Source organism: Rhinopithecus roxellana, chromosome 2, assembly GCF_007565055.1.
Source record: "Rhinopithecus roxellana isolate Shanxi Qingling chromosome 2, ASM756505v1, whole genome shotgun sequence".
NCBI lineage: Eukaryota > Metazoa > Chordata > Mammalia > Primates > Cercopithecidae > Rhinopithecus > Rhinopithecus roxellana.
The window spans coordinates 152,681,403-152,697,495 of NC_044550.1; the positions used below are offsets into that span (position 1 = coordinate 152,681,403).

The 16,093-nt window shown below is 40.6% G+C and overlaps 1 long non-coding RNA gene across 1 annotated transcript in view; it reads right to left on the minus strand.

Annotated features, from left to right (window-relative positions):
- Positions 1–1,086: 1,086 nt before the first annotated feature.
- The window catches only part of LOC104660136, a 39,391-nt gene continuing 24,384 nt past the window's right edge, over positions 1,087–16,093 (minus strand). Inside the window, exons 2-3 of the long non-coding RNA XR_747673.1 lie at positions 12,725–12,894; positions 1,087–2,269 (exon numbers count right to left, since the gene is read on the minus strand). This is a non-coding gene — a long non-coding RNA (uncharacterized LOC104660136). The remainder of the gene's footprint in view (positions 2,270–12,724; positions 12,895–16,093) is intronic.

The following is a 16,093-nucleotide window of genomic DNA, read 5'->3' on the forward strand; positions in this document are numbered from 1 at the left end:
GCATATTATGCACACTGTTCAAAAAACTAATGGATTTAATGTTACTTGAATTGAACATTAGAAAAGTAAAACTAACATAAAACAGAAAAATTGCTGCCCTTTCGTTAAATATCCTTTACCACAGAAGATACTATTTGCTCAAAATTCCTTCTTGGGGAAATAAGGTTAAGAAAATATACTATGAAAAATGTTAAAAGGTTGGAGTCATTTTTTTTTTTAGCAACATGTTTCAGTTTTAGACAATATCGAATGACTCACACATCGGAAAGATGAGTAAATCTTTAGACTTGTACTTCCTCCCATCTCCCCCATCCCTCACTTCCCAATTTTGGCTCTAATATTATTTTTACATTATCATTGTTTATAATATTCACATTCTGTTGTGGAAACATTAATCTCATAATTGTTTAATACCATCAGTTCCATGTTCAAATGAATTATGTGTTCCTAATAAGTCTTTTTTATCCCAGACTATATATTTCCAAATATTTTATTTCTATTTATCTCTAAATTGACTGTTTCATCACTGAACAATTCCTCTCAAGGAGGACTCATGAGTGTGTGTTCCCTGAGTGCTGTTGTGGGCCAGAATATTTATCTGTGACTTTTCTACTTAAACTCATTCTGGATGGGTGAAATATTTTTGAGTCACACTTTCCCTTGGAAATCCTAGGTTGTGCTTTATTATATCTTGGCATGCAATATTGATTATTAGTGTCAAAGGCAACCCTAACTGGCTTCCTTTACTTTTTATGTCCTAAGCCAAAATACTTTTTTAAAAAAGTCCTTGAAGTTTGATAAATTAATGGGGATATGTCTCAGTGCTGATCATTTAGTATTTGTTTTTCTTGGGTCATGGTGTGCTCTTTCAATCTGCAGATTCGTTTCTGCATTTGTCAGAGCAATTTTTTTGTTTTATAGCTTTGAATATTTTGTCTGTCCTATTTGGAGATTCTTTACAAACAGGCTTAACAACTAGGCTCAAATTGCTTTGTGCTTTTCACATGCAATCATTATCTTTATCTTAAGCATTTTTTCTGTCTGTAAGCTTATTTTGAGCTGTGTCTATTTAGTTTTTTTTTTTTTGATGATTTTTTTTGATGATTTATCCATTCTATAATAATGTCATTTTGAATGAAAACACTTGGACACAGTGGGGGAACATCACACACCCGGGCCTGTCAGGGGGTAGGGGGCTGGGGGAGGGATAGCATTAGGAGAAACACCTAATGTAAATGATGAGTTGATGGGTGCAGCAAACCAACATGGCACATGTATACCTATGTATCAAACCTGCACGTTGTGCACATGTACCCTAGAATTAAAGTTTAATTAAAAAAAAATAAAAATAATATTGTTTTGGTCTTTAATTTGTTTCTATAGGACAGTAGAAAATCACTTTTCCAGGTCATTCTCTTGTTTCATTTCCTCTTTGGGACCCACCATGTTGAATTCATATTCTTATTAACCTGTTCTATAACCTAAAGCATTTAGGGAAAACAATATGCTCTGCTAATTTTTTTTTTCTGATTTATAGCTTTTGATTCGATTTTTCAATATTTTCATAATTCAAGGCTTCCAAAGTGAGCACAGAGTTAGAAACTACTTTTCTAAAATCTCTTTCCTTTCTTTGTCTTCCCCTTTTTGAAGTCTATGACATTAGGTTGCTCCCATTTCCTTGTGTTCTTGCTGTTGCTGTTTTTTTGTGTCTTTTTTTTTGTTGTTGTTATTGTTGATTTTTATTATTTTTATTCATATTTTAGATGTTGGGGGAGGAGAGTCTCTATTTTGCCTCTATTCTGCCATCCTTCTTCAGAAGTCTATATTGTTTATATTTATTTTCATTTGTTTAAGCCAGGAAAAAGTGACCTCCATTTTTTAAAAAAAGAATCAATGAGATCATGTATGTAAGGTTAATTAAAACCTTTAAAATACTATGCAAACATTATTTTTAAAAGATAAAATCATAGAATTTTTAAGATTGGACTAAACCTAGGGACTTGTGTTTTAACCCCATACTCAACTCAGAAATTCACTGCAGCATTCCTAATGGTGGCTTCTGCTGCTCTCTGTGATGGGGAACTTGCTCCTTGGCAGAGCATATCATTTAGTAAATGCGCAGCTCTTGCAGTTCGTAATTATCTATTGTAAGGCCAAATGTGCTTTCTGGAACTTTCTGGAACTTTAGCCATAATTTCTAGTTCAGCCCGACTTAGTAGGTGATACAATGATCACATTCAAAGTTGTCACGATGTAGAGAACTGGCATCCTGAAGAGAAAAAATAAAAACTAAAATATTCAGTGTGTTTGTATAGGAACCATACAGATTACAATAATTTGTGTGAACTGTTTTCTATTTGTACCCAAAGACATGTGCAGAAAAAAAAAAAATGTTTTTAACAGTGAAAACGTCTGATTAACTTTGTAGCAAGTTTTTCTCTGAATTTAACTGAGTGTCACAAAATCCTTACTCAAAGCTCATAGATAGCTGCTCCTGGAAATGTTGGCAACTGTTCAAAAAATTAAATGGAGTGTTGCTAATATCTGGTCATGATCACCTTTCTCTGCCACTCAAGCTGCTGAATAAGCACTTGTTGAGGGAGAAACACATTTCCCAGTGTTCAAACCACTTCTCAGGAGGAAGTAGCCAAAGGACCACTTCCTAGTCTGCACACTCCGGCTTGGGGGACCACACAATCCAGTTAGAAATAGTGTTTGCACAAATAACTGCTCCTGTAGCCAAACGTTTTAAAAATACTTTAAACAAACCTTTTCAAGAATTCTAATTCTAGCCTGTACCAGAAATGTATTAAAATTCTGCAGACCTTTTTGCATTTTGTATCAGCTCAAGTTTCCCTTGAAAATGTTTAGGAACTTCTGATAATCTTTTGCTCTCCTTTTGAGAGTGAATTTTCTGGCATCAGAAGTTTCAAAGGCAATTGCATGGCACTTCAATACTGACCACTTAGGAATTAGGTAAGAGGCAGTTAATGGAAGCATAAGGGGATCATGGAGATTCAAGGACCCCTGACTCTCTCCTATTCCCACCTTCACCTCCATTGAAGGCCAATATGCTTTGCACATTCTTCTCACAGCCTCCATAATAAACAGTGACATTTCTGTGCTTGTGGAAGCCCGTAATACCCTTTGGTGGGGTTTATTTTTACATCAACACACACAAACTTTAAGTCATCCTCATCGAATTCTATAATTCAAAAAGCCTTTCCTTCCTTCCTTCCTTCCTTCCTTCCTTCCTTCCTTCCTTCCTTCCTTCCTTCCTTCCTTCCTTCCTTCCTTCTTTCCTTCCTCCCTTCCTTTTTTTTGACAGGGACTGGCTCTGTCATCCAGGCTAGAGAGCAGTGTCGCAATCACAGCTCACTGAAGTCTCAACCTACCAGGCTCAGGTGATCCTACCACCTCAGCCTCCCGAGTAGCTGGGATTACAGATACACGCCACAACATTAGGCTCTTTTGTTAATTTTGTAGAGACAGAGTCTCTCTATGTTGCCATGGCTGATCTTGAACTCCTGGGCTTAAGCGATCCTCCCTCCTTGGCCTCCCAAAGTGCTGGGATTACAGGTGTGAGTGACTGCGCCCAGCCCAAAGATTCTTTGTTAGAATCTTAATTTTTATTTTTCCTCCTGAGGACTGGGTCAGTATTCTCTTTAGTTACCTCAGCCTTTTCCTCATCCTCCTTCACTTTTTCACTTCTGGGAAGGGGCGAGTTTATCCTGATGGGCTTTTGTGCCCCCACCCCAACCTTGTGTCTAGCCCAGTTCCTTTCCCTGAAACAAACGAAGGCGGAGATTTATCAGAGCACAACGCAGGCCCGGCCCTTTGCAGACATTACCTCGTCTACTCTTTTCCATGAGTCCCTGAGATAGGTTCCATCATCACCCTGATTTCACATACTGGGAAAAGAAGAGTTAAGTGGCTAGCCCAAGGATACCCAACTAGGAAGCAGAAGAAACCAAATTTAAATCTAGATAGTCTGATTCTAGAGCACGTACTCTTAAGCCCCACACAATGCTGCAGGAGCCATTACACCGTGTGCATATGATTGTACTGGGTACCTTCACACAAACCACATTATCAGCAGGCTTTGCTGTGCTTTCCTGGAAACTCACCCAAATGGTCATCTCCAACACACATCCTGTGAGCACCTCTCAAGGTGCTACTCTAGGTGATAAAAGTGGCAGAGGAAGCTCTCTGTGGGTGGCACATGGTGCTGGCATAGTCTTACATGGGGTCTCACAGGCCTAATGGAATTTCCATTTGGGGCAATGTGGTGGATTGCATTACATGAAACCCTCCTGCTATGAAACACCTGGAAAAGCAGTATAAACTAGAACCGGCATCCCTTTAAATGTCCCAACTGAGCTCAAAAGAAAGAAAAGAAAATCCCAGGGGCCAAAAATGAAGTGGAAACTAAAACCAGAGAATAACCTGCAAACTGAAGCTGGGGCCACCTGGGGGTATTTGATGATCTCACAAACCAAGAAGTTTGGGATTTGATGGTTAGTCTGGGGCAGAAGGAAAAATTGATATCCCATGTAAAGTTGCTACCCTTAGTGAAAGAGGAAAAGCGGGGAAAGGCCTCCTTCCCCTAAAAGACCAAAGGAAATGACAGAGAAGCTTGCATTCCTTGGAGGGAGCTCTGACTGGGGAAAAGTTTTGAAACTCCAGGCCTGCCTTCACAAGCTTTGGGGTTCAAAGTTATACTCCCTCTGTGGTACAGGAGACCCCTGGGTGTTAAATTAGTGTAGAAACAGTTTTTAGACGTTCCTAAAATTCCTGTCAAAAGCAGCAACAGAGAGATGCCCTCCAACTTGGAGATCCGGGATTCCCATGTTTAAATGCCATGTAAGATGAAATCACAATCCAAGATTTTTTAAAACCCCAAACACATGAGCTAATGCCAGCAGACCTATCAATAGAAGATATAAACCCTCCCCAAACTCAGCTTTGGCTAGGGAGTATAAAATAAGAATGTTTAAGGTGATTAAGGTAAGAAAGAAATAATGAGAGACAAAGAAGCCATAGCAAAGACTAAACATATTGTACTAAATAGAACTTTGAAAATAAACAATATAGCAATTAAGATTTAAAATCCAAGGGCAGCTGGAGAGAGACTCAGTAAAACCATTAATCCAGTTCTGTCTGGTGCCTGAGACATATAGAAATGAGAAAAATTCCAGAAGGCAGCACGGAGAAACAATAAGAAGCTCCCAGGAAAGCAATCTTGGGTCTTCTACCAGAAAAAAAAAATGGACAAGAAGAGTTCTTTGTGCGCTGGAGCTGCGATGTCAGTAAACATTTTCTAGAAAGGGCCAGATAATAATAATTTTCAGCTTGGTATCCATACATCTCTGTCTCTGTCACATAGTCTTCTTTGCATTTTTTATAACCCTTTAAAAATGGAAATATTTTCCTTAGCTTCCACGCTGTACACAAACAGGCTTTGGGTGGGATTTGGCCTGAGGGCATGGGCATTTTCTACTGCATGAGGATAATCTGCCTGAGAAGGAAATCATTCAAAGGAGGTCCTGCCAAGAGGAGGAAGAAGAGAACACAGATTCCCAATGACGTGGTTTGAGTGCCTGGACTCACCAAATACGAAAACCTAACCCAGGAAATTTTAGGTTTGTGAACCAATAAATGTTCTTTTTTCAAAAGTCAGTATGCCCTAGTTTTATGTTACGTATAAACAAAAGAACAACTGGCAAATGTAGCAATGTGCTTGAATCTCTAAATCCTTTCTGTGTGATAGTCTGCCTGCTTTAATATCATCTAAATTGCAATTGCTATTGTTCAGGAATTACTAAAACAGTTAAACCCAGATTAATGCAATATTTTTTACAATCAGTTGTTCTCTGAAGTGGAAAAATAGAAGAAAGAAAAACAATATTTTTGTGTGTGTCAGGCATTGCACTGACTGTCTTAGATGTTGTCCCACTGAACAGACACAACTCCTTTGTGAAATATGCATTAACTCTCTTTTATAGGTAAGAAAACTTGATTGTGAGAAGTAAAGTAACTGGTCTAAGGCCACACTTGGAGTTGAGTCATTGTGGCAGAGATCTTATGGCTTAGAAAGCCAAAATTATCTGCTATCTCACCCTTTACAGAAAAAGTTTGCTGACCCTGCTCTGGACAGAAGGAGATATTACTATTATCTTAACTGCTGGCTGAGATTGTTCTCAAGAGGGAAACTGTGCTTGGGAAAATACTTTGCTAAGTGTTTGGGTTGGAGATCTGTGAAAATGCCAGTATCTGGAGCAGCTCTAGCAGGAAGGAAAAGATGTACCATTTTACATGAGAAAATAAGAGGAATATTGGGTATTGGCTCCTCTCAAAAAAAAAAGGGGGGGGGGAGGTGTGAGGAGGAGGAAGGAGGGAGGGGGCACACAAGGAGACTGGCAGAAAAAGAATTGGAGAGAAAGAGGCTGGAAAGTTTTCAGGAAGTAGGAATGTAATATTAGGGCAACAGGATTGCAGAAAAATCTAGTACCAGGTTTTAAGCTATTTGATTTGTGGTATATCATGCTTCCTGGGATCCCCTGGTCTTTGGTAAAATGGCTTGTTTGTGTAGTTGGTTTTGGGATGAAGGGAGCCTCGGTTTCCCTCTCAACAAGAAAGATAGAGACCAGGTGCAGTGGTTCACATGTTTAAACCCAGTGCTTTAGGAGGCCGAGATGGAAGGATCACTTCAGCCCAGGAGTTCAAGACCAGCCTGAGCAACATAAGGAAGCCCCAGTGCTACAAAAAATTTAAAAATTAGCCAGGAGTAGTCATGCATGCCTGTGGTCCCATCTACTTGGGAGGCTGAGGTGGGAGGATCACTTAAGCCTCAGAGGTTGAGGCTTCAGTGAGCTGTGATCATGCCACTGCACTCCATCCTGGGTGATGGAGTGAGACCCTGTCTCAGAAAGAAAAAAGAAATAAAAAAGGGCCGGGCGCGGTGGCTCAAGCCTGTAATCCCAGCACTTTGGGAGGCCGAGACGGGCGGATCACGAGGTCAGGAGATCGAGACCATCCTGGCTAACACGGTGAAACCCCGTCTCTACCAAAAAATACAAAAAACTAGCTGGGCGAGGTGGCGGGCGCCTGTAGTCCCAACTACTCGGGAGGCTGAGGCAGGAGAATGGCGTGAACCCGGGAGGTGGAGCTTGCAGTGAGCTGAGATCCGGCCACTGCACTCCAGCCTGGGCGACAGATCGAGACTCCGTCTCAAAAAAAAAAAAAAAAAAAAAAAAAGAAATAAAAAAGGTAGATAATAGTATCTACGTGGCAGAACTGTGGTGAGGAGTAAATGACATGAGAGCCCAGTGGCTGTCACCTAATAGGTGTTCAGTAAATATGAGCTCCCTATTTTCCAGTTAGATGAGATTCTTTTTGTACCTGACTTTTTTATGATTGTTTCGAGTTGCGATGTTCAATATGATTGATAGCCACTAGCCATGTGCTGCTATTGAGCACTTGAAATGTGCCTCATCTGAATTAGATGTGCCATATGTGTAAAATATATACCAGGTTTCAAAGACGTAGGATGAACTGAAGAATGTTAAGTATCCCATTAATAAACTTTAATATTAATTGCCCATTGACATGGTCATATTTTGGATATATTGGGTTAAATAAAATATGTTCTTAAAATAATCTTACTTGTTTCTTTTTCATTTTTTAATATGGCTACTAGAAAATTTAAAATTAATTTGTGGGTTGCATTATATTGCTATTGGACAATTGCTGGTTATATAGGAAAGATGGAATGAAATTCCAAGGCCTCTCTGAAGCCCAGGTGACGAATAAAATATTTCAATTTTTTCAACTTTGTTATAAGACCTAGTTGCCAAAAATTCAATGGAATTTTGAAAATAGGATGAGACACTTAGTCACTGGAAATTAGGTTAAATTGACTTTGATGGGGAAAAAATGCAGTTGTCAAAATTTACTTTCATTGCATTTTCACCACCAACTGAATAGCTTGTCCTCTAATGTTACACATAAGTGTGAAGGTTAAGAGCTGTCTTTCTAACTCACCTCTGCTGGCCAGAATCCTGAAGCCACATGCTACACTGCTTTGTCTCTCCTGGACTGCACAGTGAAATTGTTTTCTTTTTATGTATGACAGAGTCTTCACTTCTTGAACTCCTCATCCTTCTCAGAAACCACACAGAGATGTCCCTGGACTGCAAAGAAGTTTCTTTGAAATACTTTAAACCAGTAGGAGACCTCAAATTTGACATTAAATATACATATGTGTATGTGCACACACACACGCACATGCACACACGCAGAAACCCAGCACAGGGTGAGGTGGTGCAGGGGGCAGTGGCAGGGTATGGTCTCCCCTAAAAAATTCCAGTGAACTCACTAGCATTGAGATACAGAAAAAAGCTGAAGCATTTCTTCACACACCATGGTTTCTTTTCCTTGACATCATCTGTAAGCCAGTTTGCTGGGGAAGGAGGTGGGTGACTGGGACTCCCAGTAAGCACTTGTGCAAATGGAGGCAGAGAGGCAAAACAGAGTGCAGCCAATGTTCATTACAACACCACATCATTGGCACAGTTTCTGCTTCCTTCTCTTCCAATCCCCAACTCTCTCACCTGGGTTCCAACCCTAGCACTCCTCACAAATGGATGCCTCTCCCTAAGTACACCATGAGCTCCAGGCTGCTAAATCCAATAAATATTTTTTAGCCACATCACAGGAATGACCCTTAACATCTGCCTCCCCTAATCCAGCATTGACCACAGCTATGGTGTACTATAGCCATGGGCATTGTCCCCTTTCCTCTCCTCCTTACCCACACCCTGCAGCAGGCTTCCTCCTGCCTGGCCTAGCAGCCTTCGGAAATGGCTCATTCAGAGGCTCTCAAGGCATACATAATGCCACATCATAGATATTGTTCAGTTCTCATCTTTACTAACCTCTCAGCAATACACCACTCCTCCCATCTTGAAACACTCTCTTCTTTGACTGTCCAATGCCATTTGATATGGTTTGGCTGTGTCCCCACTCAAATCTCATCTTGAATTGTAACTCCCACAATTCCAACATGTCATGGGAGAAACTTGGTGGGAGGTGATTGAATCATGTGGGCGGGTTTTTCCTGGGCTGTTCTCATGATAGTGAATGAGTCTCACAAGAGCGGATGGTTTTTAAAACGGGAGTTTTTCTGCACAAACTCTCCTCTCTTGTCTGCTGGTTCTCCTTAAGTGTTTTATCATTCAGGGGATGATAGTTCATCTCTTGCATAAACCAGCAATTAAAGAGTTCCTTTGAAATCTCCCTTTCCTCCACCTTTACCACCTCATTCATTATATCATCAAGTCCCAATGAACTCATGTGCCAATAATCTCTCAGATCCAGGGAGTTCTTTTCATCCTTCCTGCCACCCCCCAGGCCAAAAGTACCATCATTTCTTGCTTGGACTGCCTCAGTAGCCCCTGTCTTCTTTTTCTCTCATTTCCCTCCAAACATAGCCACCAGAGTCAGGTTGGATTTTACTTTCCAGACCTGTCGAGTCTTCCCTAACCTAGTTCTCTTCTAAAATGTGAAAGACGTAGGCCATCAGGGATGTGGCTTGGAACGTCCATGCTTTGCTAAAAGCACTAAGACTTTGTAAGAGTTCATAGAAGGAGAATGTTACTTCCAGCATACAGTAGGTCAGGGCAGACTTCACTGAGGAGGGTTGTTGAACTCTGGATGGTTTGTACCTGCCATGTGAATGTTAAGAGGGTCATTTTAGGCCAGGTGTGGTCCTCGTGCCTATAATTCCAGTGCTGTGGGAAGACAAGGTGGGAAGATTGCTTGAGGCCAGGAGCCTGAGACCACACAGGGCAGCAAAGCAAGACCCCTGTCTCTACAAAAAAAAATTTAAAAATAGCAGGTATGGTGGCACATGCCTGTAGTCCCAGCAACTTGGGAGGGTTAGTGTGGAGAGCTACTGCACTCCAGCCTGGGGTGATAGAGCAAAACCCTGTATCTTAAAAACAAAACAAAACAAAACAAAACACCCCATCATTTTAGGGAGTGAGAACAACAGGAACAAAGGCAGGGAGGTAACAAAAGAGAGGTATTGGTTCACGGATTCATTTAACAATTAATTATGGAGCATTTGTTATGAGTGAGACAGTGTCACAGGTGCTGGGAATGTATTGATTAAAAAAACAGACATGAGCCTCATAGAACTTACAGTTGAGAGGTGTTGTGTGGGGAGTGTGTTGGGTCCCAGAGAACATGAAGGGAATCGTGGGACGTTTTGCTGGAGAAGTAAGTGAAGACCAGATCAAGGAAGGGACTTAAACAGATAATAGGAGTTTTCGATTTTATAAAGTCAAGACTCAGAAAGTCAATGCCTTGAGGGGACAGGTGGAAAATGTAAATTAGGGGAGTGGCCTGGGTGTGAGGTAAGAGGAAGAGTGGGGATTTGGGCAAACTAGAAATCTCAAGCCCTATCCAAGGAGTGAGTGATTATTCAGCCTCAGCTAATTATCGCCATTCTGAAATGTGGATCCAGAACTTCTGCTATTGAAAGAAAGAAATGCAAGCATGCAAGCTTTTAGAGCGACTTTCGGTTTGTTAAATTTCGATAATTAGTTTGATTCTTTTTTTTTTCCAAAATGCCGTGAAAGTATCAAACTATGACTTTGGGTTGGATTCAGCTTTCCGGACAGCAGTTTATGAGCTCTGCTTGATACAAATGGGAGCCGTTGAAGGCTCCTTGTCTTAGTCCATCTGGCTGCTATAACAAAATACCTTATACTGAGTGGCTTATAAATAACATAAACTTATTGCTCAAAGTTCTGGAGGCTGAGGAGTCCAAGATCAAGGTGCTAGCAGATTTAGTGTCTGGTCAGGGCCTGTTCCTTATAGAGAGTGCCTTCTATGTGTCCTCATGTGGCAGAAGGAGCAAACAAGCTCCCTCAGTCTTATTTCATAAGGCAATAATCCCATTCATGAGGGCTCTAACTTCACGACTTAATGATTTCTCCAAAAGCCCCACCTCATAATACTATCTCATTGGGGATTAGGTGTCAATGTATAAATTTTTCAGGGACACACATGTTCAAACCACAGCACATTATGTGGAAAATGTGTTGAAGATGAAAACTCTTTAGGCAGAAAGCCCATTGGAAGTGGCCTAGGAGACAAAGAATGAGAGTCTGGTTTAGGTATTAGGCAAGAAGAAAGGAGATGGGCCTCTTCCAACAAACATTTTCCTTTTCTTTTTTCTTTCTTTCTTTTTTTTTTTTTTGAGACAAAATCTTGCTCTGTCATCCAGGCTGGAGTGCAGTGGCAGGATCTCAGCTCACTGCAACTTCTGCCTTCTAGGTTCAAGCCATTTTCCTGCCTCAGCCTCTCAAGTAGCTGAGATTACAGGTGCGCACCACAATGCCTGGCTAATTTTTGTATTTTTAGTATAGGCAGCATTTCACCATGTTGGCCAGCCTGGTCTCGAACTCCTGACCACAGGTAATCCACAGTGGCCTCTCACAGTGCTGGGATTATAGGTGTGAGCCATCGCACCCAGCCTCCTCTTTTTTCTTAGTAACTGAACTGCAATGTACCAGGCTGGAAAAGAAAACTACGTTTGCCGGCCTTTCTTATAGCTAGGTTTGGCCATGTAAATAAATAATTCTGTCCAATGTGATGGCAAAAGTTTGCAGGATGGGACTTCAGGAAAAGTTTTTAAAGCAGACATGCCTTTTTGTTCTTCCATCCTTCTGTTTTTATCATTCTGAGATGCGGACACAATGGCTGAAACTTCAGCAATTATCTTAAGTCAAAAGTCTAAGATAATTTTTTAAAAAGTAAGATGGAGGAACTAGGGGTCTCTAAGGTGCATAGGGCACCATCTCAGCCCTGAGTGACCTGCCTGCCTCAGGATTTCTACTTGAAAGAAAAAATTGGCTTTATATGTTTACCCTGATATATTCTGACTTTTCTCTTACATGCAGTCAAACCCAACCCTCACTGAGAAAGCAACTAATTAAATGCAGAGAGCAGGAAGGTGATAGGAGCCCAGATTTGGGTATACAATATTGGAAAGAGAGGCATAGCAAGAATCTAGACGCACATCAGCAGGAGCAAGAATGCAGGTGCCGAGGACCTATTGAGTGTTCACCACATCCCAGGTGCTGTTCTAAGGGCTTTGTATGTGTTAACTCATTGAAATCTACCAACCAGTCTATGAAATACTAGTCTATAACCATTTTACAGATGGGAAAACTGAGGCACAGGGAGACTAAGTGACTTAATCAGACCTCCAGCTAGCAAGTGGTAGAACCATGTGTCATCCAACTGCTCTGTCCCAGAGCTGGTACTTATAACTTCCACCCTGTGCTGCCTTTATGCGCTGTCTGTCCCCACCTACCACACTTCCACTCTCTCTCTCACTTCTGCCCTCTAGCCACAATGCTTCCTTCTGCTCTGAAAATGCAAAGGCTCTTCCTGCCTCAAGGCCTTTGTCCTAATGAATTCTCTGTCTAGAAGGCTCTTCCTCCAGATTGTTATGTGGCTTGCTCCTTCTCCTAATTCTGGCCTTAAGTATCGCCTCCTCAAACAGACCTCTGACTCAGCAGCTGGTGGACTCTTGCAATGCATGTTTCTTGTGCAGAATTATAACCTGTGTTCACATTCTCAGACGTCTATGGTTATGTTTCCACATTTAAGCTAAACAGAATGCTCTATTTAAAGAAACAAAAATAAAAACCTGGAACTGTCGGTGCCAGAGAGTCATCCATGTCCTCAAGAAATTATCTGACAGGTGGGGAGGCACAGGAGAAGAACCACATGTACAATGCAGGATCAGCGCTCTTCAGGAGGTCCTGGAGTGAGATGCACAGCAAGGGCAGACACTTCAGCACAGGCCACTACAAACAGCTGAGGGTGGAAGTATCAGAGGCTATTAGTTGTCCCCAGTTTATTTTATCCACTGTTTCCTTGAGAATAGGATCCCCAATTTGTTGTTGGACAAATGGTTGACAAAAACTATAACTACATTTCCCAATCTCTTTTGCAACAGATGTGTCCATGTGACCAAGTTACATGGAAATGAAATGGGAGTTCCTAAGTGGAACTTCTTGGATGCCATCAAAAAAGGGAAGGGCATGACTTTCTTTGATCCTCCCTTTGTTCCATGGGTTAACATGGGGATCCGAGAGCTCAATCTCCAGCAGCCACCCCGGCCAATGACATAGAAGCAACATGGCGAAGGAAGTGGAAAAATAATCTAGAAAGAACTTGGATTCTGGGTGACTGAATGATACCACCTATATGTAAAGAAAAAGAATCGGCTTTCTAATAGTTTATACCACTGGTATTTTCATTTTTCTGTCACTTGTAACCAAATCTAATCCTGATCCAGAGAATGTTATATAATAAATGATCCTGGAAAGATAAAACCAAATCAGTGAAGTCATTATAAGGAATATTAGGAAACTTGAACTTCATCTTGAAGTAATGAAAAGAGGGTGAACATTTTTTAGTAGCAAATGAACAGGATTCATTACACTTTTTTTTTTTTTTTTTTAAATCACCGTTGGGAATGAAAGCATTCTTGGGAAGTGAACTGGAGGGGGCAAGACTGGAGGCAGAGACGCCAGTTAGGAGGCTGCTATAAGTAGCACTGCAAAATGGCACACTCTGAACTGCAGTCATGGATGCAGAGCTAAAGAAGGTGGATTACAGGGAAATCGAAGGAGTGGAATCTCTAGAACTTGGATTTATCCATGTGCCAGCTGAGAAAACGGGAGCATTGGAATAACTTTCAGGTTTCTGATTTGGGCAGCTGCATCATTCATGAGTGAAAGGCATTAGGAGGAGCAGTTTACTAGGCTTCCAAAAAAAGACCTCCTCTAAGAATAGGGAAACTAAGCAGTAGAAGATTTTAGAAATAGGATATTAACCCAGTTTCCAACTGCAAGTCCATCTGTCAGGTTTTTGGTGTAGTCAAAAGCAAGAACCAAACAGATCTTATTCAAAGTTTAGACAAACCATGTCCTTGCTTGACCTTGGGCCCAGTTATTTAACCTCCTAGACCATCAGTTTATTCATCTTTAAAGTGGACACAATCACACTAAAATCACTGGGCTTTATGGAAAATAATGAAATTCCAAGCTGAGTACAAGGACATAGTAAATGGACAATATGTGTAGCTGTTGTTATTTACTGCTTGTTAAGTATTCAGGTCATCTATACGGGAGCATTTTCTCTTCTGCTGCTTAGTCTCTCAAAGATTCTTAGTACAGAGCACAGCATTCTCAACTAAGTCCCATTGGAGAGTACATTCTCCATAAAAACAAAGGCAATTAAAGAGTCCAGTGTGTGCACGCTAAAAGAGTCCAGTGTGTGCACGCTAGCCCAAGGAGAACTTACTCAAATTGACTTTCACTTTGATTCTCTGCCTGCCCTGAGATCTCCCTCGCTTCTCCTTCTGGGTATCCACTCCACCTAGCAGCTCCAGCAAAGAATTTTAAAAGTAAAATGCTCTTGATCAATATCTTGATAAATTTCTTAAAGTCTTAATGTGGTGGAAAAATAATTCTTTTTTTATAATCCTTTTTTTTCTTTGAAAGAATCTCAGTTGACATGATTGAACCAAAAGAAAATCAGCATGACATATATAATATTAAGCAGTTATAAATCTGGAAGAGATTCAAAACCCAGACAGAAGGCTTTGATTTTTTTAAGCACATTTAATCATGTTTTAAAGCAAAATGAAAAACCACAAATCTGTTTAGACATTCCAGACATGAATAAATAATATTTTTATCAAAATCTTGTAAACATACTCACACCAAAAGAAATTGTTCCTAAGCAGCGCTGACAAGTCTGTCTAAAATGTGAATCTGAAAACACTGCGTTTTTAAAATTATGCTTTGGAAGCATTGAATACGCTCAATGAAATTCCAGAATTAATCCACTCCAGTTTTGCAATAGGCACTGACTCATCTACATCTCCTTCCCTCTTCCCTTTTAGCAAAGCTACCCTACTCATCCCCCCAACACACACACACACACACACACACACACACACACACACACACACATACACACACACACCTTCAGTTAGAACCAATGGGTATGATACATCAAAATAGTCACAGTTAATCCAATAGACTCTTTTTTCTGTTTCCTGCCTCTGTTTTTTCACGTTAAATGGAGGAAAACACCTCACTTATCACCTGGAACATCTCCCAGATGAACCAAGATGCAGAGAAGCTCAGATTTAGGAACGATAGGCTGGCTCTTCATGCTCACAATCCAGACTGTTTAGCAGTCTCTCGTAGAATGCCAAGAGAACTGCATGTTACTGATCCCTACAAATGCCAAAATTGCAATGGGTTGACATTTACTGTGCAGTCATATAACAAATGATTTACCTAGAAAGAGACACTGTCTTCCAGTGAGATGACAGTTAATCCTTCTTCCAGGCTTGGAGAGGTAGAGAGATTCCAGGAAACAAATTAGCTTTAAAAAGTCTCCGGTTTTAGCTGCATCATACATAATTTTTTTTAAAATATAACTTTCTAAAAGATATAATTCACATACATAAAACACATTCTTTAAAAGTGTACAATTCAGTGGTTTTTAGTATATTCACTAATTTGTACAACCATCACTGTTATCTATATCCAGAACACTTTAATCACTCCTAAAAGAAACACCATACCCACTAGCAGTCACTCCCCATTCCCCTCCAACCCTCCAGCCTTAGGTAATTGCTAATCTCTTTCTGTCCCTAGAGATTTGCCTACTCTTGACATTCATATATAAGGGATTATACAACATGTGGCCTTTTGTGTCTGGCTTCTTTCACTTAACAATGTTTTTAAGATTGTAGATGGGAGTTTCTGCTGATACGTTGAATTTCTCTTCTGATAGCACTAACAGTTATCATATTTGGAGTGCTTCTCAATGCTAAAGTGCTTTGCATGCATAATCTCACTTCATCCTCACAACAGCAGAATGAGACATATACAATTATATCCATTTTACAGATGGGGAATTGACGTTTATAGAGAAGTCAAGTAAGTCATCCAAGGCCAAACAGCTAGTAAGTGATTGAGGAAGGATTTCA